The sequence below is a fragment of the Lepidochelys olivacea genome, assembly GCF_965140295.1.
Source record: "Lepidochelys olivacea isolate rLepOli2 genome assembly, chromosome: 1".
Classification (NCBI taxonomy): domain Eukaryota; kingdom Metazoa; phylum Chordata; order Testudines; family Cheloniidae; genus Lepidochelys; species Lepidochelys olivacea.
The window spans coordinates 334,608,860-334,635,907 of record NC_140411.1 but is presented as its reverse complement, the minus strand read 5'-3'; the positions used below and the strand labels follow the sequence as shown (position 1 = coordinate 334,635,907).

General features: G+C 41.8%; 1 protein-coding gene across 1 annotated transcript in view; it reads left to right on the top strand.

Annotated features, from left to right (window-relative positions):
• The window catches only part of PCLO (piccolo presynaptic cytomatrix protein), a gene marked incomplete at its 5' end in the record, with an annotated part of 521,208 nt that overhangs the window by 474,511 nt on the left and 19,649 nt on the right, over window positions 1-27,048 (top strand). The window lies entirely within an intron of this gene.

The following is a 27,048-nucleotide window of genomic DNA, read 5'->3' as shown; positions in this document are numbered from 1 at the left end:
ACAGTCTTAAGGCCTGACTCTGAGGGCCCTTGCTACACCCTAGTAGTGTCAAGGGGCTTTAGTGTAAATGAGAATCAGACTGTACCTGTTAATTTAAGGTCATTCAGGAGCCACATTGCAATGAATAAGAATTCCCACCCAGCAGTTCTCATTGCCTTTCATGCTACTGGAGTGAAAACAAATGCTTAATATAGTCTATAGAACTGATTCCATGCCCCCACAGAATTCAATAGAAAGACTTCAGTGGACACTGAATCAGGCTCTTCTTAGTACATTTCAGGCTACCCACTTATTATATGAAATGTAATATGAGGAGGCTCTATCCAACATTAAGTTAAAATAACCTCGTTATCCCTAGCCTGATTCTTGCTTGCATGTATATACCTGCCTCTGGAAATTTCCACTACATGCATCTGACGAAGTGGGTATTCACCCACGAAAGCTTATGCTCCAATACGTCTGTTAGTCTATAAGGTGCCACAGGATCTTTGCCGCTTTTAAAATAAAGAGGCTATCTTAACCTGCAGCCTGACTGCTGGTCTTGTACCCAGATGAAGCTCCTTCAGAATATTCGTTTGATGGGGAAGATCTTGGATCTTTTTATTTAAATCTATGAGGAAAGTTAGTGTCCATGACAGTGAGGACAATGTGTCTATCTGTGGCCTGTGAGGTTTCCCGCACAGCTGTCCCAAAGTTGCTCAGACCACAAATATAACACCCCTGCTAATCCTGCATGGGCATCTCTTCAGCAGATACCGACAGTAATATCTAAAATGGGTCATGGGTACACCAACAGAATGAACTATCAAAGAACAGTATTAGTGGGAATTAGCAAGATAAAGCCAAGGTCCATAAAAGGGGGTGATTAGAATTAGAGCTGGTTGGAAGATGAGGCTTTTTTCTGTGGAAAAATCATGTTTCTGGTGAAAAATGAAAATCACAAATATTTCCTCTAAAAACATATATTGCAGTTTTGAAATACTTCTGCAGTGCCTTATAGGAATTGTAGTTTGGTTGTATCGTGCTCCCATTCTCCCCTCTAGGCCAGGCACCCTGGGCAGACTACATGATGCATAAACATCTCCCTTCTGGGTGAGAAGAGGAGTTGCACCCATCATGGCAGTCATAGTGCATCATGGGACATGACATCTACCTGGGGAGCATGGCCTGTGTAGGAGAATGGGTGAAGAAAGTTTTTGTGAAAAAAATTTAAGTCAAAGCCCCAATTTTTCATTGTAAGACAGTTTCAGTGGAAAATTTTTGACCAGCCCTAACTAAAGTGAGTCCATGAAACTCATTTTCACTTGTGAGTATTAAGTCCCTACTTGAATCTGGGCCTGAAAGATTAGTACCCTGATCCCAGGTGCCACCTAGGATAAACACCAAAATCTGGAAAGTAATGTTTCAGTGTGTTATGCATATTTTTTATTCTCTAAACAATATTTTTAGAAGTGATTATATTACTATGATTGTAACTGGTGCTACACAGCCTGCTAGGCTATTCTGTCAAGAGATTCCCACGCAAAAGATGTTTGCCCTTTAGACATTGAAGCTTTCCATTTTTTAATTCCTGCATTGTTGGTTTTTAGTCATCCTGTGCACTGTTTCACTCTACGTGGTGATTAAAACTCAGAATTTGAGTCTCCTTTCACTTACACTAGACTAAGGCTGTGTCTACACTACGGACCTTACCGCAGCACGGCTGTACTGCTGCAGCTGCACCGTTGTAAGGTTTCCCGTGTAGCCACTCTGTGCTGATGGAAGAGAGCTCTCCCACTGGCATAATAAAATGAGTGGTGGTAGCTTTGTTGGCGGGAGGGAGTCTCTGTCCACACTGGTGCTTTTGTTTGTGAAACTTACGTCATCCTTGACCAACAAAAGTTTTGCTGACAAAACTGCTAGTGTAGACAACGCCTCAGTATGGAGTAACTCCATTGAAGCCAAAAGAGTTATACTGGTGTGAGAGAAGAATCAGGCCCTTAGATGGGGCTGGAGCCAAACTGATGAGTTCCATCTACTAGTACTCAGAGTAGTTCAGCAGTTTGGTTCAACAGTTCCAAAGGCAGCTGTATCAAAATCGGCATTTCACATTTAAATATCTTTAAATGAATATAGGGATTTAAACTGAGAAAAGAGGTCTCATGTTTGGACAAGAAGGCCAGGAAATCCCTCCTCCCGCCCTCCCACCCCCCATAAGTTTAAAGTCACAGATGGGAGGCAGGGTATTTAAAAAAATACAGAGAAGAGAGGAATAGGTTTTGCAAGGCTCCTCTCAAATTTTGCACATTCTTTGTAGGTCATTAAGATGTGCAAGTATTTACAGATTATTTACAGATCTGTACTTAGATGTCTAAATGACCAAAATTAAAGGTGTGTATATCACTGCACAGGAGAAATTGTGCAGTTATCTGCACCTCTAATTTTGCAGACAAAAGAGAAAAAAAAGAAGAGAAGAAACTTTAAGATTAAAATGTGATCCTTAATGTCCATTGCAGGAGTAGGGTTATAAGTATAATTCTAAGAAATATGATTCCCTGAATTATACTTAAGGCGAGTTTGATTTATTTTACCTTCATGGAATTAATGATGCCTTTGAGTGAGCTCAGTGAGCCAAAGTATAGTATAGGACAGGAATCAAATAAATAGTAAAGCTATATACATTTGGGCTCACCTGAGATATTTCCTCCTTCACATTGAATTCACATTCTATGTTTATATACAGTAACAGATGCCTTGAAAAAAACGCTCAGGTCTTTACATCCTCTACCTTTAGAATGTTTGAAATCTAGATCCAGATTTTGATCCAAATTTTGTGATTTAGATCTGTTTCTAATATCCAATAATACCAATGCTCAGAAGCAGTATTTACCAGTAATTATGAAAGTAAAAATAATTGCTTGAGCCCTGGCACCTCTTTCATTACAAATTAAACACTGCTCAGAAGGAAACAAACATTTAAAATAGACTAAGTTGTCATTCATAATGTCTATGTTCATCTTGCTTGCTCTCTCTCTATTTAAATTTCATCCAATAAAAATATTAGGAAGGAAACACAGGACTTTAATAGAAAATTATCTATGGATGTCTTACATAATGGGTGATGTATATTTTAATGTATGTGCATATACAAATAAACAGTACTAGATGATAGTGCACTTGCTTAAATTTTTACTACTGTCTGCATAGAATGCAATTTGATATTTGATACATCTAGACTTTTAAAGAGGAACAACTGTAGCTTAAGGAGCAGGATATAAAAAAGCTGCACATTGAATAGGTTTTTTTTGAATAGGAGCAACACATTGAATAGGTTTTTTCTCTGACACATTTGTGAATTCCCCTAAATTAAATAGGCAGCAAGAATACACTGATGCCACTGTAGCAGTCTCAGGGGACTAGATGCTGTGCTACGCCTCCTGAGTGACATAACCCGAAGATAAGAGGAGGAGCCAAAGATAGCTTTATCCACCTTTGCACCACTTGATTTCTAGGCTGCCATAGAGAACAAAACAGTTCCTGGCAAAAGTTAGGGCAGGCCTGGGAGCTGCTGTAACTCATGGCAGTCTGTCCTGAGTTGTCTATAGGCTCTGCGGCATTTCAGAATCCTTGTAGCACAGGGTACTATGACCACATCCATTATGGCCGGACTTGTGAGAAGAGGTAGTGTAGAGGAGTTTAAGTTGGCACTAAGCCGATCCTGCACTGGGAGCATTCTCTGTTGGCCCTTTGCCACTCATTTATAGTGACCTAAGCAGCTGCTTTTATTTGTCAGGGTAAATTGAAACAAATGTGTAGATAATCTCCGCAAAAGAGACCACTAATTCATTAGAGAGCGGTTGAGGAAGCAGACTTCAGACATCAACTGATAGTGTGAAAAGGAGTGAGCTTACATTAGAGCTGAAGGTGTTTTGTTACCATTAATCAAAGATTTGATAATGATTAAACTGTCGGGTTCAATTGGGCAGCTACAGACACTTTGCCTGTGTGTGACTGGCATGTCTGGAACGAACAGTCCATGCAGGCAAAGATCTTGGTAGCCCTTTAAGTGGTAATATTTTACAAACATGTTTTTGGCCCACATTTTCTTCAGGATGTTACACTTTTCTTCAGCATTAGCCATGCATGTCATCTTGCTCCACCTAATTTTTTTGTCTTGAGCAAACCTATTTATTATGTCTGAGGCTGGAAAATTCCACTCTCCTTTCAGCTTTTCTCTTGCTTGGTATTTATCTATAGAGGCAAGACAAGAGTTTCATATCCATGCCAGTGGGTTCCTGTGATTCTGAAAAGTTTTATCTCCACTGGGAGTTTGGAAATAGCCAGATTCATTGTGTAAATACTGAATTGTTCGGTATATATAAGGAGATGAGAGAAGGAGAATGCATAACCCCCCTTACTAGCAAGAATGATCCCCAATGATCCCATGTGTCCTGAATTAAGGTTGTGTTTATTTTAGTTTAACAGAACTTTATCTATTGTTTGCTACAACTTAATGCCAGCTCCATATCTCTTTAGTAGCACATTGCCTGGCAACACACTCAGCCAGTGAAACACCAAAAGAGAAGTATTAGTTCAGAAAGCTCACTGGCCGATTATGCTGTGACAGCTGATTCCAGCAGTTTCTAAAATGTACCTCTTATAAATTGACTCTGTAATACCCAGCCTGTATGGAACTCCTTTTGACGGTAATGAGAGTTTCAATATATAAAGCACTTTCAGAAGAAGGTCCAGTGGCAGAGAACTTAAGCTATGGCTGGAATGGTTTTGTACATAAGCACTGAAGTTCTGTCTAACTTCTCCATGGCAATTTTAGACTAGTATTCACAACTATCTATGCTATTAGCAGCAGCTATTGTGAGCTTGTCTGATGGTGATATAATACCTGCATTATTTGCTGCCTTCCAAAATGTTTCAAGAATCACAGGTATGTCAAACCATTGCTCATGCCTTTTTTTTTTTAAAATCATGGTCTGGTCTTGCAAGTATTTTTCTTTAATCAATAGAAGTTTATAGTTACTGTCCATATGACAATTGATTTGACCATAATGGATATTGATTCAAGACGTTACAGAGAAAACGAGCCAACCTGAAGTGTTATCGATACTATCTAGCTGTGATTGAATAGATATTTTTAGTTTTTAAATTCATCTCCAGGAGTGCCGTGCAAGAGAAAATTGCCAAACCCTTTTAAGATCTTGCTTCAAGAGCCCGATGAGTCAAGAGACAGTGTTCTTTTTAATAGTAGTAGGCTACGGGCTTTGTGGGCTTATTGTGCCGTCCTTACTTACACTGAGTCAATGGGATTATTTGTGGAATAAAACACTACTCAGAGTGAGTAAAGATGCCAGAATTTGGTGCTGAATGAGCAAGAGAGCTATATGAAATGAGGCACTTCCTGTTTTCTGCATTAAAAGCTTTAAAAAAAAAGCTGCTGGTATGCTGAGAATTTTTCAGCCTTACGTGTTTTTTTCTCAACTGCCTTTTGATATAAAATCCCTATCGTGCTTTGTGCCATCAAGTCCTAACTCACATCTACCATCTAGGGCTCCCCACAGCATAAGATTAATCAATGCCAGAAATATTTAAAGGAGAAAATATCAGCAAGGATGATCTCTGGCACTGAAAAATTGCTTCAGTGCTGGGAGAAATTGGCACAGAGGAATGGAAAATAAGCAGGGAAAGAAAGTGTTTGTCTGCAATTTGTCTACCTTGTGTTGACTGATGTAGCGCTCCTCCTTTGCTCTCTGAAATTCTGCTTTTCATTACACAAGTTAAAGGAATCAGATATATTTTTAAATAATGGGTGATTAAGAGGAAATGTTATTAGTGTACAGGACTAGGATCTAGGAAGTCTAAGAGGCACTGCTGAATGTCATTTTACGGCTATGTGGACTTGAGCCAGTTCCTTATCCACTAACGATGACCACATATTTGCAATAAAAATTGTTTGTCAGTGAAAACTTGGGTTTTCAACTAAATAAAAACGTTCATTTCTGCTTTCCATGGAAAAATGTTTTTTTAATTAATCAAAAAAAGAATGCCTGAAATATTCAGTCAAAAATCAAAATACTTTGATTTGGATATGCTGCCACAGTGCCTCATGGGAGTTGCAGTTCAGTTGCCTCATGTTCCCATTCTGCTCTATTGGCCTGGCTCTCCAGTTGGACTACATCTCCCATGATGCACCATGGCTTGGGACATCCATGATGCATGACTCCAAGAGAGGAGGCCATGGTGAACTGTGAGAGACAAAGATGTACTGGGCTACTACTAATGCATTCTATGGATGTCTTTCTCTGTTCACGAATGGCTTGCTATATATTTCTTCTTTTTTTCTGCAGCCTTTGTTAATAGAGTCTTAGCAATTTTAACTGCTGATTTGGCTTTGCCATTTGATCGGCTATGGTATGATTATGATGTGGTATGATTAATTTGATTGGCTATGTTACAGTGCTGATGTAATATTCAAATTCTGAGATAAATTCCAAAATTCACAGCAAGTAAATTGGGGTTCATTGTCTGAAACCAAAGATTCGTGGATACCATTCATGCTGAAATGTTTAATTGCTTTCTTTGTGATTATTATTGAAGTAGTGTCTGACAGTTCGTGTAGTTCCTAGAAGTCTGAATAATAATCTTCCACAATGAGGTAGTTTGTGTGGTTTGCAATGAAAAAATCCATTCCTACTTTGCTTCAAGGTCTCTTGAGAACACTGTATATTTTAATTGTCTTTTTGCTGCTTGACCTGCATTGCCCCCCATGCTCATCAGGTGTCTGATACCCTGGGTCATGTTTGGCTAGTATTCAGTGTTTGTTATTTACAGGATCTCTCTGGTGTATTCCTGAGTTTCTACTCTCAGTGATCCAGTTATTATGATTCTACCGCCTTTATGTAGGCTGCTATATTGGACTCTCAGCTCATCTTGATAGTTTCAGTATTCTTGGGAGGCAGGTGGGGCTTCTCCCTTGGTGTCTGGCCATCCTGACGGAATGACAGATGCCAGCACTTGTAAATCTTGTCCTGTATAGTTTGTTGGGTTTTTTTCTTATGCAATAGTCTTAGTTTCTGATTTCATGTACCTGCTGCCGCTGCCTCACTTCTGTCACCATGTTTAATAGTCAAGCATTAAAAGGGAAAGAGACACTACAGTGTAACATTCAACCTTTATTCCATCCTCCATATACACTCTGCTCCCTCATCAGGAACTTCCTGAATGTAGAGTTCTCTAAGAGTCTAGACTTCATCATACTGCATTTTCTTCTATTGTGAAGCTATTTATAGTAACAAATGGAATTTACACTAAGGGTGAATTTGGACCTGAGGGCAGAGACTATAAGGAGAGAGGAATCTGAACTATGTTGGAAAGAGATATAGAGGACAGGCCAAAGTACCTGGAGAAAGAAGTCCTTGTAGCTACTTTCTGTGGGCCCCAGTTGTGCAACCCTTTTTCGTAATGGTTGGTACTTACTCACAGTAAATCAACTGAGCTACTTGTGTTAGTAAGTGTTCATCAACACTTGTAAATGTTGCCCAGTGTGACCCAGAGAGTAAAATGCTCAACTATCCTTAAAGCCCATTTTGCTCAAAGTCTATTTGAAGGAGTTACACATTTTGAGTAAAAGGTAGATTAGTTTAACTCTGGGACTATGCTCCTCACTGACATCAAACTGAGTGTAGTTTAGAGCATGGGGAAGCTGGAAATGACATGATAAAGGGAAATTTGCCTATTGGACAGATGTGGATCTGAGTTAACAGACTATTGCCAAAGTTACTGTGAGGGAGTGTTTTATTTATCATTCATATAAATATATTATCGCTGTGTTTTCTCAAGGTGATTGTGTGTTCCCTTTCCCCCTAATAAAGTTTTCCTTATTTCATACACAAACTGAATATCTGCAAGTGGGGAAGTAGTGCCTATTAAGGGTGCCCATGGAAGGTATTTAGTGATCCCAGAAATTCTGGGAGGGGGCTCGAGCTGGGGGTGTTTGTTAGTTTTGGCACCCAGCTGTTTGAACCCAGCCCTTGTTACTGCCAATAGCACATGACCAGAAGGGTTACATTACTATTCCTATATATTCTAATAGCTCACTTTCTTTCCTATAAGAAATTACCATGATCAGAGTAGGCTAACTGCTTAGTGTCATGACAAGGCATTAATTTAGATGATCAAGTGTGCTGTAGAGTATCATAAAGTTTAATAAGCAATAAAGTAGTTAGAAATGGCAAGGTTAATATGAAGTGTTGCCAGTTAATGTTTGCCCATTATTCCAAAAGAAAATTCAGTTAAGATTAAATATAAAGTAAAATCATATGCTGAGGTTGCGTGAGTTTCCATGCAAAAAACATGCATTCCATGTGTGGACTGAAAAAGTGCAAAATATGAAAGCGTTGTCAGTGGGCCAGATCCTTTGTCTACTTGGGGCCAGCTGCTGTAAATTCAACTCAATGGAGGTATGATGATCTTACAGCAGCTTGTGCTATCTTTCCTTTGGTTAAAGTTTTCTTACATTTGGTAAGTTATACTAAATGATTGATTAAATAAAATACAGCTCTGTAAATCAAATCTAGGGTTTTTTGGGGGAAAATTGCTGTCTCTAGCAGAAAATGGAAATAATATCTGTATAAAGAGAACCAGTATTCCTTTTTCCTCTTTTAAAGATAAGATATCAGTAAACAGATTTTTAAAGTTACCAACAAAACTACTTTTTGCAAGACCTTTTTCCCTTTAATTTGAAATACCAGATTTTCTTTCTTTCTTTCTTTCTTTTTCTTTCTTTCTTTCTTTCTTTCTTTCTTTCTTTCTTTCTTTCTTTCTTTCTTTCTTTCTTTCTTTCTTTCTTTCTTTCTTTCTTTCTTTCTTTCTTTCTTTCTTTCTTTCTTTCTTCTGATATATCAAATCTATACATTTTTTATTAACAAACTTAATTAGCTTTAGGTCCAACTTCGATTTCAATAGATGCTGTGGTATGTCAGTGTGTCAGTCTACCCCTTTATGTAACTGAAATTACACCTACTTCTTCAAACAGTTGTCTAAACATAACTAGTGTTTATGAAGGGTGAAATCCTGACCTCACTGAAATCAAGGGGATTTTTCAGAGTTTCAGTAGGTCACAAATTTCACCCAAAGGGTTCTGAGAATTCTCAGTAATCTATGAATGATGTTATTTATTATCATGTGCTTTTTTGCGTTTTGTTGGGGCAGTACCACCTTTCCACAATATGCACAGTAAAAGAGAAATGGACAGTGGGCTAGCTTCTCCCCTCATCCCAGTGTAAATCAGAATTAACTCCACCTCAGTCAGTGGAGTTACATCAGCCTAAAACTGTCATGAGAGGAAAATCAGGCCTGAAGTGATCACCAAAAGAGACGCTCTCAGATATTGTGACCAACACAGAACTATACACATAAAGTAACATTGGAGAAACCAGGAAAATTAAGTTAAAAACAGTTGGCCAGTTGAGCAACTAAGTGGCTACAAATAATGCTGCAAGGTGGAAGATCTGGGTTATTGAACAACCAGGAGATCAGACTCCATAGCATTTACAGTAACTGTTTTATTTCATGAAACAGCATTTTTGTCTTGCCTTCCCTGTGATCTCTCATTCCCCAGGTTCTCATTGATTTGTGGTTTTCAGAGCTTCAGTGTACTTCACTTAAATAAGCAAGTTTCCTTTAGCTCTTGACAGTTGTTTATACAAATGCAAGAAAACATAGAATCATAGATTATAGAATATCAGGGTTGGAAGGAACCTCAGGAGGTCATCTAGTCCAACCCCCTGCTCAAAGCAGGACCAATCTTCAACTAAATCATCCCAGCCAGGGCTTTGTCAAGCCTGACCTTAAAAACTTCTAAGGAAGGAGATTCCACCACCTCCCTAGGTAATGCATTCCAGTTGCTTCACCACCCTCCTAGTGAAAAATTTTTCCTAATATCCAGCCTAAACCTCCCCCACTGCAACTTGAGACCATTACTCCTCGTTCTGTCATCCTCTGCAGCACATTACCATTGGAATTCTGATCACCCATCTTGTCCGACAGAGTTCTCTGAGATATACCATTTACTGTGTAATTTCTCGCCCCTGGGCTGATTTCAATTCTGCCATCACTAGTTCTCTTAGAATTCTAGTGAGAGCGAAATAAAGGCCAAGATTTATTAACAATTTGAACTGAGAATTTGTATAGAGCAGCAAGTTAGCAGCAGAAGCAAAGGCAACAATTCAAATTTAATTTAGGTAGCTGTAACCTCAGAAACTTAGATTTGAGTTAAGAAGTCAACCTTGATTAGCTAACTTCACAGGCCAATCCTTTGTGCTGAGTTATGTCATGTTCGGAATGTTCAGGCTCCTGGAATTAGATTGGCTCCAAGAGATCTATTTATATCGGGCATTCCCAGTGCTATAAACAGTTCTCTGGTGTTGTGGGTAACAGTTAAAAAAATAAAAACTTGTTTTAAACAAGTTTAAACATGGTTAAACTGAACTGGCCCCAGCTGTGTGTGTGGGATTCTCCATTCATCAAGAGCACATTTTAGTTCCATGAGCTTTTGTAGTCTGCAGAGTAAATTTCAGTCTTGTGACTGCTGGGCAGTGGATTCCAGAGCTCTTCAGCCAAATTTGGTCTCACCCCTGGAACTTATGTGTCATTGCTGGTCTCGCATGTAGGAGGGAGCAAAGCCCTTAGTTCTCCATCAGAAATCCCAGTGACTTTTCATTTGTGCTAATCCACAATAGCTGCTCCAGAGTATCTGTATATGTACAATGGGGAAGAGTTGTAAGGCGGTAGGTTGTAGTGGTTAGTGATTTCACTGGGAGTTTTGCCTGTGTAGGAAGTGAAGGATTTGGCCATTCATTCTTTCAGAGTTTGTAAATCTAATTTGCTCATCCACTCTAATAATCCCTCTGCATAATAAGGATCTTACACTGGTTTTATGCCAGTGTCAATCCATTAATTTTAAAGCATTGAGAATGCTATACCAGATCAAACTCATGGTCCATCTAGTCCAGTATCTTGCCTCCAATGGTAGCCCGTAGAAGAAGAAGCCGCAAGGAAAAACTGGAGTAGTCAGTTATGGGGTAATCTGCCACTGGGAAGTCTTCTTGTACCCCATAGTAGAATGATAGAATCATTGAAATGTAGGAAGGGACCTCAGTAAGTCACCTAGTTTAGTCCCATGCATTGAGGCAGGACTAAGTATTATCTTGAACATCCCTAACAGATGTTTGTCTAACCTGTTCTTAAAAGCCTCCATGACAGAGAATCCACAACCTCCCTGGGTAATTTGTTATAGTGCTTAACTACCCTTACAGTTAGGAAGTTTTTCTTAATGTCTAACCTAAATTTCTCTTACTGCAATTTAAGCCAATTACTTCTTCTCCTGTCCTTAGTTGTTAAGGAGAACAATGTATCACCCTTCTCTATAACAGCCTTCTACTACTAGAACACTGTTATCTTGTCCCCCGTCAGTCTTCTCTTATCCATACCAGGGTTGTTTTTTTTTCAATCTTCCTTCATAGGTCATGTTTTCTAGACCTTTCATCATTTTTGTTCCTCTCCTCTGGATTTTCTCCACTTTGTCCACACCTTTCCTGAAGTGTGGTGCCGAGAACTGGACACAATATTTAGAGATCAGTATAAATCCTGAAGCATGAGCATTTATATTCCCCCCCCCAAAAAACCCTTTTTTGAGTATTTCCAGTTATAATTCTTATAATGTGTATAATTTTCTACTAGCCCTTTGAACCCTTCAAAGTTCTTGAACTCAAGAACATCCTGTGGCAATGAGTTCCATTGTTGAATTATGTGAATTTCAGTGTATTTAGATGCCTAAAGATGCATAGATAGGTGTGTATTCAGTCTGAGATCAGAATCAGGCCTTATGTATTCACAGAGTCACATGGAAAAGCATTTAACAATCCAACAGCTGGTTTCATGCTCTGTCTCGTCCTCACCATATTATTAATTAATATTTGTATGTGTTATTTCATTAGCTGTGACAATACACTCAGTGCTGCACAAGACACTGAAATAAAGACAGTTTCTATCTCAAAAAGCTTTGTTTACATGATAGACATTATAGAAAGTTAATATAAATTTGGCAGAAAGTAACTTTTAAGCACATTTCCTTTAGTTGACAAAAAATGCTAATCTGATTCAGTGTGCAGTACTAAAACAACTGCTGTGCTCAACAGCCAGTGCAATTGCCAATTGAGGTGTTAAATTCTGAAATTATTTTGTACTAATAAGAACCACAAGATAGTGTCAATATATTTTTTGTTAGGAAAAGCATAAACTGGACAGGCCAGAATGAATATTTCGTGAAAAATGTACTTTGGGAGGAATTTGAGGTCAACACTTTACTCTCCGTTACATACAGTACAGCTCTATTGAAGTCAATATGGGTGCAACTGTGTAGCAGAGAGCAAGTTTTATCTCATCAGTGATGAAAATTATAGTTGGTCACAAACACAGTTTAAGGATCAAAACTCAATGTTAGGATCAATTTCATATGACAGGTTTCAGAGTAGCAGCCGTGTGAGTCTGTATTCGCAAAAAGAAAAGGAGGACTTGTGGCACCTTGGAGACTCACCAATTTATGTTTCATATTAGGAGCTTGAGAATACGGTACGAATACTAGTCCAAATTCTACTTCCATTACACTTGTATAGCCTGATTGCCTTACATGATATAACTCAAGATCTTGCCTTTCATTTCCAATAGCTGAAGTTAAAAGGACAGTTACAGGGGTATAATGGCAAATCTAGCGGGAGTTTATCTAAACCTCCAAAGTTTTTGAGGGGAACGGGCTTGAATATGGATGTGGTGGAGCACAGACATCCCACACCGGCCAGGAGAGAGTCAACGAACTGCTCTGGGCTCTATCACATGCACAGGTGCTGACTTTCCAATGTGCTGGGGGCGGTGCTCGACCCCCAGCTCTCCACCAGGTCCCACTCCACCCCTTCCTCCAAGGCCCTGCCCCACCTCTTCCCGCCCCCACTCCATCCTCGTTCCACTTCTTCCCACCCCATTCTGCCCCCAGCGTGCCGCGCCCTCGCTCTTCCCGCTCCCTCCCAAAGCCTCCTGCATGCCGCGAAACAGCTGTTTGCGGCAGGCAGGAGGCACGGAGAGGGAGGGGGAGGTGCTCATCAGCAGGGCCACCGGTGGGTGGCAAACACTGGGGGGCAATGGGGGAGCTTATGGCGGACTGCTGGTGTCCCACGAGTCTGCGCCTATGATCACATGTGCAATAGGTGTCAGGCTTCGGGAAAGGAGTTAAAAGGGGAGAGGAGAGCCCAGCTCAGTTGGGAGCTGGCTGGGAGGGAGTGGAGACTTCCACCTCTTATGCTGTGAGAGAAGCCTGGCTGGGTCAGGAATTGATTAGAGACTATGCCTGCCAGAGCCTCCCTCAGGGAAGATAGGTCTGACTTGGGACAGTTGTTCCAGTTTGCTACCAGTGACTTTCCTGCTGTTGCTTGGCAGGAGTGGCAAGCGGGTCTGGATGGGGAGTGGGAGGGAGCCACTTCTCACACCGCCTGGGCCTGGCTGTCAGTGCCAGGGACAGGTGCTGAGTGAGCCAGACACATGCTGCGGGGGAGAGGAGACAGCCGGGCTCTCTCTCAAGCAGCTACTGCGCTGCACAGAACAGCGACTGGAGCAGCCAGCATGAGAAGTGGCTGGTCTGGCCCCTTCCACTCCCTGCCTGGGCCCAGCTGCCAGGGACAAGGGCCGAGTGCACTGGGGGGCAAGCGCAGCAGGAGAAATACAGAGCCCTCTCCCCACCATAGGTAACTCTGGTCGAGTGGGGAGAGTGCAACAGGCCAAGCAGAAATTGGGTGGGGCATTTGACCCTACATGCGCCCCATGTGTCACCTGTCTCAGTTGGGATTGGTCTGAACACTTTTGTACAGATTTATGAACTCAAGGAGATGGGCTAATTTAGCCCTAATTGTGTCTTGCTTAACTTAACTATTTACAGTGTCATGTTCAGAGCTGCTTAGCACCAATGCAGCTCCCCTTGGAGAATGGCATAAACCAAATACTAAACACCCATAAGAACAAGTTATTCTATAGTTGCCCAATAAAGGGCTTCTTGAACCTTCGTCTGCAGCATCTATACAAGGTTTGTTTCTATTATTGGCCACTTGCCAGTTTACTGGACAAAATGGATGATTGGTTTGATTTGCCATGGCAAAGTCCTATGTTTCGTAGGATATTTTTTGGACACACTATTCAGGTGAGATATTGGTCTCAAATTGCAGAAAGTTTAAGGGAACAGATGAACTCACAAGAATTATGATATGTGGGGTGAAGTTTATATTAATCTTAGAAGATCAACTGTTCTCCTCGGATTCCCACTATATTGTGCTCACGTCTCATGAAAACAGCTGTTTTTTCAAGACATATAAAAGCATATATCATTAAGGCTGATAAAATGAGATGCTCTGCTATAGTTACCATGGCACAGTGGAGTGAAATCTCCATTACTGTGCACGTTTACTGTGGAAAAGGCCCCTTGTGTTATTACAGTATCTACAGGATTATGTCAACAGGCATTATCTGTCTATGGTACTTATATGGCCCTCATTACTGTAGTATCTCAGTCATCAATGTATTTATCCTCACAACACCTCTGTGAGATAGGGAAGTGCTGTTAACCCCATTTTACAGATGGGCAACTGATACATAAAGGAGCTTGGTCAAAGTCACACAAGACATCTGTGGAGAACCCAAGTCCTAGACTAGTGGCCTGACCACAAGACCATCTTTTCTTCTCTGATAGTCTGCCATAGTGTAATGGCCTTCTGAAAAGGAATGTAGATTTGCTAGTGTCAGTAGTATGAATGAATACCAGGGTTGATCCCTTCTTTAATTTTGAGGAAAATCTAAACTTCCCTACTTAACCATATCTGTCGGATAGACTCAGGGACTCCTTCCCCAACATGGGAACCTCTGCCTTACTGTAGAATAGCCCCAAAGTGGAACGCTGAATACAAATACCTCTGAATTTGTGCCCAAAATCTATGGCACAGGCCGATTTCTAGTCACTAGTTGCTATGGTCCATGGTCCATGAGAAGAGGCAAGAGAAGAAGAAGCTTATTTTGCTTTTCTGTTACAAGGCTAAAAACAGTGAAGCAGAACATGTGCTTGTCTTAGCTGTGTGGCACAGTATTGCCATTATCATTTTTGCATAAGCTCATCAGGGTTAACATATCATCCCATCCTACTCACCCTAACACAATATTAGAAGCCCTCTGGGAATCAAGACCAAAGCTAATGGTTATCTAAGAAATACACAAACATGACTAACCATTCTCTATAAAGATATAGTAATCTGCTTTCCTCTGCCCCCCTGCAGCAAAACTCACCAGTGAACAAACAGGGCTTGCTTTCCTGCAGTAGTGCTAACTTGTTGATTGCACCACTGTTGTATTTAAAGCTCTTTCCCTAAGGCAGCCTTTCTCTATTGTTGACAATAAAATGGATGGTCTCTGAAAGGAGCCTTTTGTGCCAGTGTTTGGCTGCAAACAATTGGGGGATAATGCAAGGACTGCAAAGGAGATTTAATATCCTTTCAACCTCTCTAGAAGATTGGAGCTAAAAATGTACAATCAAAGCCTAAAGCAGTAACAGAAAAATATTCTGAAAGTGCTGGTTCTGTCAGTTGGAGACAATGCACTTTTCCCCGCAAGTAATCACATTTTATCGGAGTTCATCTCAGACTATGTGGTGCTTATTCAATCATTCTAAACAGAGTTTGTTTAGGACTTTAGAACTAACCAGTAAGGCCTATTTTGTGTCCTCTCCACTCTGCTTTCTCCCAGATGGACACCTCTGTAATGATTTCAATATAGTGTCTTCAGGCAGCATCATCTTGGGCTATGATCTTGGGAGATATCACTAGTTAACAAGGTCAAACCTAGGAGCATCACAAGCACTAGCACATCCCAAGAGGTGATTTAATAGGCCATAGATATCCCTCATAGTCAGACTGATGCCCAGGATGGTGTTAGGGAAGGCCTAACTCCAGCTCTTTTGCTGGAGGTGCCATCTTGAAGGTAAGATTTAAAGCGAGGTCCTGCCCACTGCTGGTTATTCAACATCTCATAGAACTTTTCATAATTATTGTGTCTTGGCCAGATTCCCACTCAAATAATTACATTCTGCTACCTAAAATTCCCCACAGCAGTTTCAAATATACTAGTATTTTTTTCTTCTCTTTTTGCTGTGTCTGTCTACAGCACACAGCACTTATACAGATATGGTCAGTCTCATCACAGGCTTTATAAATGAGGTATTGTAGAAAATGTCAATGTGCTATAAAAGCAGAGACAATTTACTAGATCCTGCTCTTTGCTAGAAAAGAAGGAGGATGGTCTTGTGGAAGCTCTACTGTTAATGTGCCCAGATTTTGTATCCCAATACATGGTGTTTACATCTAATAGTACACACATGCCCAGCAATTCAATGTACTTGTTTACTGTGTCTGGCAGCATTATCAAGAAGAGACACAGAATTTTGCAGCATGTGAACTGTCCTTTAGTGAAATGAAAGGTATTTCACGCACAGCTGAGAAGCCTCATACGGTATGTCTGCACTGCATTTAAAAACCTGCAGTTGGCCCATACCAGATGACTCAGGCTGTCAGGGCTTGGGCTGCAAGGCTGTTTAATTGCCGTGTAGATGTCCGGGCTCTAGACTGGAGCCCTGATTCTAGGACCCTGCCTGGTGGGAAGTTCCCAGAACTCAGGCTACAGCCTGAGCCAGAACATCTACATTGCAATTGAACAGCCCATTAGCCCACGCCCCGCAAGCCCTAGGTCAGTGTCTAATTACTGTGTAGACATACCCTTAATTGCAGTGTAGACATTCAGGCTCGAGTTGCAGCCCAAGCTCTGGGACCTCCCCACCGCGCAGGGTGCTACAGCCCAGGCTCCACCTCAAGCCCGAACATCTACACTGCAATTAAGCCCAAGTCAACCCACAAGCCCAAGTCAGCTGGCATGGGCCAGCCACAGGGTTTTTTATTTCAGATTAGACCTACCCATAGTGTGTTCTGTCTGTCTGGTGTTCTGAAATAGTTAAGAAAAATGGACTCTGTTGCCATAGATCGAGCTGGTAGCCTTGTCCATCGTTGAGGTTGCCTGATACTTTCTTTTATAAGACCCTGTTTACAGCTGCTTATAGCTTTGTGGAAAAAATAGGATGTGATCATGTAATTAATTATAATGAATATCCCCAAGGGAGGCAAATTAAGGTTGCACAGGCAATCTTAATGCTGGCATTTCCTAATTTAGGACAGAGGAGTTTTTAGCATAATTAATGTTACATGTTGCAGAAGAACTCAAGTTATGGATTACCAGTGAAATCCTTCAGTTGATTTCTAGATTCCTAGATCAGGTGTGTTGGGCAGTATTGGGAGTAAAGATGTCCATGCTCCTGCATTCAATCTTGATCCTACAGGCACTGAACACTCTGACCCCAGTCCAGCAAAGCACCTGAGCATATGACTAACTCTAAGCATGAGTCATCCCATTGATTTCACATCCTTACAGTTAAGTGCCTTTGCTAGATCAGGCCCAGAACACTCAGCACCTTGCAGGATCCAGCCTGTAATGACAGCTGTTGGAGATGTACCCAGTTGCTCCTGCTCACTAGGTGGAGTTAAGCCTAAGGGGATGTGATGCTGATCATTAGCTCCTTGGACACAGAATTCCTATTCCACATCCCACTCCTATTTGATCCTGTCCTCTTGAAGGTTGGGGCATCAGCATACAGGGCACTTGAGACTTATCTCTGCTCAATGCAGAGGATTGCACCATTGCTTAATCTTACTTCCCCCAAGACTTAAAGTGGCAAATAAGTTGCACAATATTTCACTGCAACTCTGCAAGCAGTTTCAAGATCAAGGCCATAGTCTCGCAGATCTAGGTGATGTCCTTGACTGCCAGCTTCTGTATTTGGATTCTTCCTTAGTTGAAAGATGTGTAAAAGATTATCTAGATATAGAACACATCCTACTGGCTTCACACAGTGAAGCTACACAATGTTACAGTTAGAGATGGGCAAAAATATTGGGACAAATAGTTTATTTGCGGGAAAAAAATGCAATTTTGGTCAATCTGAAACCATTCACGAGTTTAACCTGAATTCACAAAATAGTTCCATCCAGCTCTAGCTGTAACATTGTTTATCTGTTGCAGCCAACTGGGGAAATTCCAGCTCATGTGCTGCATCTTGAAACAGGTCGGAGCCCTTAGCTAGTAAAAATTTAATGATGTAAAAACAAAAACCCAATTGGTCTCTTCATTCATCTACCCTTCTTAGCTCTCCATCTCCATGCAAGTTTGCATAAAAAGCAAAATGATCAGGGGGCAGATTCTCATTTGTACTAAATAAAGATGGGAGTGGACTTGGGGGAGTGTCCACCTTTTCCCAAACCACTTTGCTCATCCTTACGTTTAAAGCAAGATATAGCCATTCCTAGATAACCTGGGTGCCAGCAGGGTGGATGTAAACCTTTCAAGGATCCCAGTACTATTACAAAGACTTTCAAGTGAACTTCTGACTAAGCTAGAAACAATTTATTTACGTCCACTGTGAAATGAATTAGATGTTCAGAGTAGCTATTAGAGCATTAATGGGGTACTGTATTCCACAGATGAAAAATAATGACCTTGCTAAGTGGCAAATGGGTGACAGAGTGTAAATGATGCATTCTCAATCAAAAGCGCAGATTAAAAAGTGAAGGCTTCAGACAGAAGGTTAACAACTGTTGAATAATTTTTACAAAGGGCAGTATATGAAATGAAGAATTAACCAGGGATGCTGGGGAAGGAGCTGAAATGCATACTGATGCCTCTACTATAATTTATATGACGGATAAATGCCGGCACTACTTTCTAAGGTCAAGTGTGTGTTTGCTGGTCAGAAACCAATTTTATAATGATCAGAAGTGTCTCTGACACTTTCGTTCAATATTAACTGAAAATTGTGATTGCTGGCTATGTGTGGCCCTGATGAAAATTAAGAGGACTAATTCAAAGACTTTGGTCCTCTCAGGCACTCCTGTTTCAATCTGCTCTTTGATTTCAGCAGATAAATGCTCTGATAGGGCATGGGGTTCAAGTACTGTGCCTTTACTTTGGCATGTTGCTAAGCATCTCCTGTACAAGATGCTGTATGTATATCACTTCTAGTGACTAAAATGGGCAAGTTAAATGTTCAGCATCTTGCAGCAGGCAGACACCAGCTCACAGGATTGGGCCCATAGGCTGGAGATGAAGGTCACAGGTTTACAGCATTTGCTGAGCTGCCACAGCAACATAAATTACTGCCCAGATGGTTCATGTCTACTCCTAACAGTAATGAGTCTCATAAGCTGAGCCAGGCTTGAAGTGGCATTTCTACGTGGACTCTTGATTGCACACACGTGAAACAACCTATTTTGCGGCTTTCTACAGCACCTATGACCATAGTATCTAAGGACCAGATTATTAAAGATATTTAGTTGCCTAAAGGTACAGATACTCACCTGTCTGTGCATTCTTAGGCATCTAAATACCTTTAAAATGGACCTAAGAGCTTCCAGGTGGGGGAATTTTCTGCTCTTGTCTCCCATTTTTGGATGAGAAGTTTCTGCTTGGATATGATTCTATTTTCATTGTGCCAGTTACAGTGGGGAATTATTTGTCAAAGAGGATGGTCTTGCAACATGTCCTGAAAGAGGTCAGACTGTAATTTACACTCTTCTCCTGGCTGTTCACTCCACAGTTGAATCTCCTCATTATGTATTATTACAAACTGATCAGATTCAGATGAGATTAGAAGTGGACAAATGAGAGTACTTAGCTCAGGTATCTTTTGGAGAATTCATGCCATTTGAAAGACCACCTTCACTTATGTTTTAAACCAAAATATTACAGAAAAGATCTGAGGACAGGTCATGTTGGATGGACAGTGCCTTTTGTCTATGCATTTTTAACATGTTATTCCACATGACTAACATACATGTCATGATACTGTCACAGGCAGTCAACACTACTAGAAAAGAAATCTGCTTTAGCTGAAGTCATAATTGCATAGAGACAATTGAATGTTTTTGTTTTGCATGTGATATGATAGACATAAAACAATACTGAAAATTTATGTTAGAAATACATTTTGAAAGTCATTCTCAGAGTAACTATCTTGTAACAAAAAGAATTGAAATGGTTGAGGCTATCGTAAAGTACAGGGATTGTGAAATACATTTGGAATAAAATACTCACCATTTCATCTCATCGAATATCGCATTTTTATTTCTTTAAGCATTTATTCTTATCTGAATGTTTTTTGTGCACTTCCTGTGTGCTGATAGGGTGGAAAAGTCTAAATTTAGGTCAAACTATAACTGATTGATCTAAACTTGATATCATTGTTTGACGTTCTTCAGATAGTTTTCATCTGTTTTATTTTCATAGTTAGCCATAAAGGTGGCCCTGTGAAGTAAGGAACTGATGGCCAGGATCCCCTGGGAGGTTAATATGAGGGAGAAAGAAGTCCAGGAGAGCTGGCTGCATTTTAAAGAAGCCTTATTGAGGGCACAGGAAAAATAACCATTCCAATGTGTGGAAAGAATAGTAAATATGGCAGGCGACCAGCTTGGCTTAAGAGAGAAATCTTCAGTGGGCTTAAACACAAAAAGGAAGTTTACAAGAAGTGGAAACTTGGACAGATGACTAGGGAGGAGTATAAAAATATTGCTCGAGCATGTAGGGGTGTAATCAGGAAGGCCGAAATTGGAGTTGCAGTTAGCAAGGGATGTGAAGGGTAACAAGAAGGGTTTCTACAGGTATGTTAGCACTGAATGCAGGAGGCAGCCTAGTAACAGATTATGTGGAAAAAGCTAAAAGTACTCAATACTTTTTTTGCCCTGGTCTTCACAGACAAGGTCAGCTCCCCTGCAGCAGTGGTCAGCATAGTATGGGGAGGAGGTGAGCAGCCCTCAGTGGTGAAACAACAGGTTAAGGACTATTTAGAAAAACTGGACATGCACAAGTCCATGGGTCAACAAGGTCAAGTGCACAGTCCTGCACTTAAGATGGAAGAATCCCATGCACTGCTACAGGCTTGGGACAGACTGACTGAACAGCAGTTCTGCAGAAAAGGACCTGGGGATTATAGTGGACGAGAAGCTGGGTGTAAGTCAACAATGTGCCCTTGTTGCCAAGAAGGTTAACAGCATATTGGGCTGCATTAGTAGGAGCATTGCCAGCAGATCGAGGGAAGTGATTATTCCCCTCTATTCGCCACTGGTGAGGCCACGCCTGGAATACTGCGTCCAGTTTTGGGCCCCCCACTACAAAAAGGATGTGGACAAATTGGAGAGAGTCCAGCGGAGGGCAACAAAAATGATTAGGGGGCTGGGGCACATGACTTATGAGGAGAGGCTGAAGGAACTGGGCTTATTTAGTCTGCAGAAGAGAAGAGTGAGGAGGGATTTGATAGCAGCCTTCAACTACCTGAAGATGGGTTCCAAAGAGGATGGAGCTAGGCTGTTTTCAGTGGTGGCAGATGACAGAACAAGGAGCAACGGTCTCAAGTGGGAGGTCTAGGTTGGATATTAGGAAAAACTGTTTCACTAGGAAGGTGGTGAAGCACTGGAACGGGTTCCCTAGGGAGGTGGTGGAATCTCCATTCTTAGAGGTTTTTAAGGCCCCGGCTTGACAAAGCCCTGGCTGGGATGATTTAGTTGGTGTTGGTCCTACTTTGAGCAGAGGGTTGGACTAGATGACCTTTTGAGGTCTCTTCTAACCCTAATCTTCTATGATTCTATGGTTCTATGATTCTAAATTCAACAGAAGCATCTAGCGCAAATCTTCCGTTTCTTTGGAATTAGAGTCTAGCTTGCCCTGACTAACAGTAAATTACTTATATTACAGAGTATCCACAGGTGGTGAGTTATATGGCCCATGGTGCCTGTGCTTCAGGAATATTCAGGGCCTGGGGGTCCTACTCCACCAATGTTCGGGCCGGGTCTCTCCCCTGGCCCTGCCTGCTGCCCCCGCATGCCTCCCCCAGAGTATCTCCCGGCCCCGCCTGCCGCCCCCGGACAATTTAAAAGGACCCGAGGGCCCCTGGCCGCCACCGCCACCACTGGCAGCACAGTGGGGCTAAGACAGCTTCCGCCCTCGCTCTGCACCGCTCCCAGAAGCGGCCGGCACATTCCTGCAGCCCCAGGCAGCGGGGTGTCTCTGCATGGTGCCCCTGCCCTGAGCACTGATTCCACAGCTCCCATTGGCCGAGAACTGCAGACAATGGGAGCTGTGGGGGCGGTGCTTGCGGGCAACAGCGTGCAGAGACCCCCCCCCCAGACATCCCGCATAGGAGCCGCTGCCAGAGGGATGTGTGGGTCGCTTTTGGGAGCCACCCAAGGTAAGAGCCACACCCTCCACCCTCTCCCACACCCCAACCCCTTGCCCCAGCCCAGAGCTTACACCATGCACCCAAACTCCCTCCCAGAGCCTGCCCGCCACACCTCCTCCTGCACTCCACCCCCCTGCCCCAGTCCGCACCCAAACTCCCTCCCAGAGACTGCACCCCTTCCACACCCAAACTCCCTCCCAGATCCTTAGGCTTGTGTGTGTGTGTCGCCCCGAGAGTATCATTTAGAAGTTGTAATAATTTTGAATACCAACATTAAAGTGCACAGAAAACAGGCTCTCAGCACCTTCTGAAAATGGGGCATAAAGTCAGGCAGTGAGGCCAGAAGGAGGCTGCAGTGTGGAAGTCTGCAGTCAGTCTTTGGGCTTAGAGAGGGAAAAGAGGAAAGCAGAAGCCCTGGGATCCTGGTTCTGAGGAAAGGGTTTACGCAGAAAAGTGATGGATAAGGAAGCCTGACAGACACAGGGAAGGAAGCAGCCAAGGGAAATAGCAGCAAGTTTTGGGATGGAGCAGATGTTGGCTGCTGATTGTAGGGTTCCTGGGCCCACATCCCCCTACCAGCCACTGGGGAAGTGGCACAGTCTGGTCAATAGAACAGAAGACTGTCTGAGACAGATCGTCCAGTGGGACTTTGAACCCCTGGAAAACTATAGTATCCTGGCCAGAGAGCCAAGCCATGAAGAGGGAGCATCCTGATTCATACAGAGGAAGCACTCGGCTCCTGAAGGGTAAAAGGGGACACAGCACGAGCAATAGAAGAGGCAGGCATGAGATTGGAAGGAGCTATTCCCCAGAGGCAACTGCAAGGAGGTTTCCCGCTGGTAAGCAGAGTACCCAATGACAGGCCCTTTAGGAGTCTTTGTGATTGTTCTGGTGAAGCTGGAGATATAGAACAGAGGTCCTGATACTTGTGGTCATTAGAGGTTTCATGCCCCATTTCAGAAGGCATAATCTCTATCCTGGCCAAATTCCAAATCAGGCAATTAATTTGGCCTCCCTAAATTTCCTCTGCATTTTTCCGTAAACAGTCTTCTCTCTCACTTCCTGCCCTTCGTAGCTGGACACTGTTAAACAATGGTTACATCAACCACAGCTATGGCTGAACCATACTGGGGAATGATAGTGATCCCTATAACAGTTTGTCACATTTCATCAATACTTTGGGATTTTTTGTGGTGTAAAGTACGGTAGCTTATTAATAACTTTCATTAAACAGAAGAAAGAAAGAAAGAAAGAAAGAAAGAAAGAAAGAAAGAAAGAAAGAAAGAAAGAAAGAAAGAAAGAAAGAAAGAAAGAAAGAAAACCAATATTCGAGCCCCAAATGTTCAAGAATCATGAGACTGGCTTAAAAATCATGAGATAGAACTTTTATTTTTGTCTGGTTTCTGAGGGTTTTAGGGTACACTTAGTTCACATTTTCATGCTTTTCACAACTAAAAACTTACTTTTTTGAATGAAAGCTGAGATTCTCATGCCTCCAGGACTGGGGCTTTAAGTAAAACAGCAAATATCACAGACTCATGAATAAATCACAAAAGTTGGCAACACTGAAATTTGGATTCCAGGACCTTGGAGAAGTCTTGTGATGTTGTGACAATGAATTCACTCCTCCAACCAGCACTATTCCCAGCAGATAGATTTGCTGAGGTTGATACAGCCTAACTCTTTCTAAGGCTATGTCTACATTGCAGCTGGGATCAATGGTCTGAGATCAATCCACCGGCGATTAATTTAGCGGGTCTAGTGAAGATCCACCAAATCGATAGCAGATCTCTCTCCAGTCAACCCTAGTGCTCTACCCCCGATGAGAAGAGTAAGGTAAGTTGATGGGAGAGTTTCTCCCATCGACTGCCCCTCCCCCCCCGGTGTAGACCCCGCAGTACCTCGACCTAAGGTATGTCAATTCCAGCTACGTTATTCACGTAGCTGGAGTTGGGTAGTGTAGGTCGACTTACCGCGGTAGTGTAGACATAGCCTAAGTCATTTTGCGGTTACTACTGAGCAGCTGCATGGGGACCCAGTCTACTGGATTGAGGTTCACTTACTCAGCAGATGGGTCTAACAAATATTTATTAAGGCAAAACACTCAGAGTAGTGATCAATTACTCATGAGCTTCTGCAGGCCTAAATATGACTTTCCTCCCAACACAGTCAATAATATCATGACAGGTTTCAGAGTAACAGCCGTGTTAGTCTGTATTCGCAAAAAGAAAAGGAGTACTTGTGGCACCTTAGAGACTAACCAATTTATTTGAGCATAAGCTTTCATGAGCTACAGCTCACTTCGTCGGATGCATTCATCATGGCATCTACTAGGCCTATGCTGCCAAGGGGCAATGAGGGACTTTTAGATCAGTTGCAGAAGCTAGAGCTGTCCTTACAGAAGGTCTTTACCACCATGGCTCTGAGAGATCCCAGCCTATTGGATCTGGATCCAAATAATCGGGAGTCCTCTGCCCCACTAAAATCCATGATTTACAAATCTGTCATCCTTGAGGAATGTTTCTGCTTCTGTGCTCCCCTCCTACAGTTTCTCTGCAGCATCAAGTGATCTTGCTTATAGAAATTTTAGAGATGTAGAAATGAGGTGTATGGTTCTTTTCATCTACCTACCAAAATGTTACAATCTGCAATATTAGGCCTGATTCTGATATCACACATGTGTCCACTGATATAACTCGTTTCGCTTCAGTGGAGTCCCTCCAGATTTATACCAGTGTAAGTGAGATCAGATGTAGACCCACTGTTTTTTTTCCCTTCAGATTTTTCTTTCATACATAGGTCTTCAGCACAGGTAAGATGGAGCGTTGTTGTTGGGGTTTTTTGTTTTTTTCTTTATTCCCCGACCCCTTATTATTTCTTGATGGTCTAAATTGTTATGCAAGATGTTTTTGTTCAAGTATATCCCTGTAGACTTTATACGTATAAATGAATTCAAAAGTGCAATGAAATCAGAGATTTAGAATGCACCTATTATAGCAGCTACATGGCACCAATGGTGCATAGATGAAAAATAACGGTGCTGGTAAGTGCTGAATGAGAGCCAAAATGTAAATTATGTGTTGATCAAAAGCACAGATTTAAAAACATGAAGACTTCAGACAGAAGGGTAACTAACTTCAATAGTTTTTACAAAGAGCTATATAGAAAATGAAGAATTAACAGGGCAGAGATGGAAACAACCACAACAACTTTGAATAACCTCTCCTGTGTATCATCACAAAGTGTGGACATTACTGTATTCTGCTAGAAATTGACTATTCTCCACTGACTCTATTCAGTCTCATCCCTTCCAAGAAGAATTTGAAGTAACAGAATTACAGTTTGGGATGAGTTGGTTCCACATTCATTGTGATGAATGGAACATGATCCTCCTTCCCTGTACTACAGCCCAAATTATGCTCTTATGTAAGCGCACCTTATTAGTAATTGCATGTGTGCATCTGAGGGCAGAATAGGGTGACCAGACATCCCGATAAAATTGGGACTGTCCTGATCTTTAGTTCTTTGTCCCGCGTCCCAACCGATGCCATGTTCCAAATATTGCGGCTTTGGCTGCCCCAGAGAGTTTTTTTTTGTTCTTTTTTTACTTCGGCAACTCTGGCCGCTTTTTTTTTTTTTTTTTTTTGCTTCCCCCATGTGTCCCGATATTTTGTCCATTTCATCTGGTCACCCTAGGGCAGAATGTTGCCACAAGTCCCACAGCCAGCCCCAATATGACACCGACAACACTGGAAGGTAGACTTAGATTTCTTGAAGTCTATTACGTTATTCTAATACAAAGAGTTTTGCTAGACTCATGCATAGCTATTACTGCTCTTACCAATACATTAAACTGGCTATTCTGTGGACCAGATTCCATGATCTTACTTACACCGACTAATATTTATTTACTTGTTTGTATTACAGTAGTGCCTAGGAGCCCTAGTCTAGGATCCTTGTGCTAGGTACTGTACAAACACCGAAAGTCACACTGAAGTCAGTGGGACTACTCAAAAAGTGCTATACACAGCTGTTACTCTAACAGCATAATCTGCTTTTCACTTGAAGGATCCATGCGGCAGCAACTGCTCCGGTGCCCTACACTTTGTCGTATGTATTCCAAAAGGGAGTCCGGAGGTGCATCGGCACAACTTCAAGAGAGCACCTCCATTTGATTGAATAGGCTGGCAACTCCTATAGAGATCTGAGGGCCACTTTATGCCCTTAGATGATGAGCCTCTTGGAGTTGAGAGTAGGCTGGGAAATTATGGTCTCCTTCTTAAAACTTTAACTTATGGCCCCCAGGGGTTAACAAGAAATGAAACTGTGCCTAGTGCGTGTCATTTAACAATACTAAAGTACTGCATTAGCTTGTGTATGCCTATAGATACATCCTTTTCTCTTCCCCTCACCCTCTCACAACAAAAAGCTGTAAACAGCTCTGTATGTAAATGTGTGTAAGGTGCATTTTTATGGGTTTTTTTAAATGACTGTAGCAACTCAAGCTGTGAATAACATGTGAAAGGAAACAACCTGTTCCACTGCATACAGAATACAAGCAATGCTGTGCTGTGTTCTCTGTGCAGTACATGCACAGTCTGGCATTATTCAGCTTAACTGAAATGAAATCCTATCCCAGA